Source organism: Echinops telfairi, unplaced genomic scaffold (genome assembly GCF_000313985.2).
Source record: "Echinops telfairi isolate 266 unplaced genomic scaffold, ASM31398v2 ScPeMD7_7469;HRSCAF=8507_0, whole genome shotgun sequence".
NCBI lineage: Eukaryota > Metazoa > Chordata > Mammalia > Afrosoricida > Tenrecidae > Echinops > Echinops telfairi.
In genome coordinates this window covers 84,847,056-84,847,443 of record NW_022111372.1, presented here as the reverse complement: position 1 = coordinate 84,847,443, position 388 = coordinate 84,847,056, and the positions used below count along the sequence as shown (strand labels likewise).

At 40.7% G+C, this 388-nt stretch overlaps 1 pseudogene; it reads right to left on the bottom strand.

Moving 5' to 3' along the window:
- The window catches only part of LOC115873535, a 3,020-nt pseudogene extending 2,920 nt beyond the window's left edge, over positions 1-100 (bottom strand).
- Positions 101-388: the final 288 nt, after the last annotated feature.

Here is a 388-nt window from a genome sequence, read left to right as displayed (position 1 = left end):
GGGGAGCAGAAATGTCAATCCCAGTAGTAGGTATATCTCCTAGAGAAATAAGGGTCATGACATGAATGTGCATACCCATGGTCATCACACTGTCATACATGATCGCAAAAGTAGGCACTCACCAGGAGATGAAATGATCAACGATGGTCCATGCACACAGTGGACTGCTATACAACACTAGAGAATATCAATGAATCTGCAAACCATCTCATGACACAGTGAATCATGGATGCTGTGTTAGTCAGCATTGACTAGAGGAACAAATCCATAGACACTCATATGTGTATAAGAAAGAGTTTATATAAAACAGCAATTGTATATTAAGAAAATATCCCAGCCCAGTCCAGTCAAGTCCGTAAGTCCAATATTAGCCCACATGTCCAATACC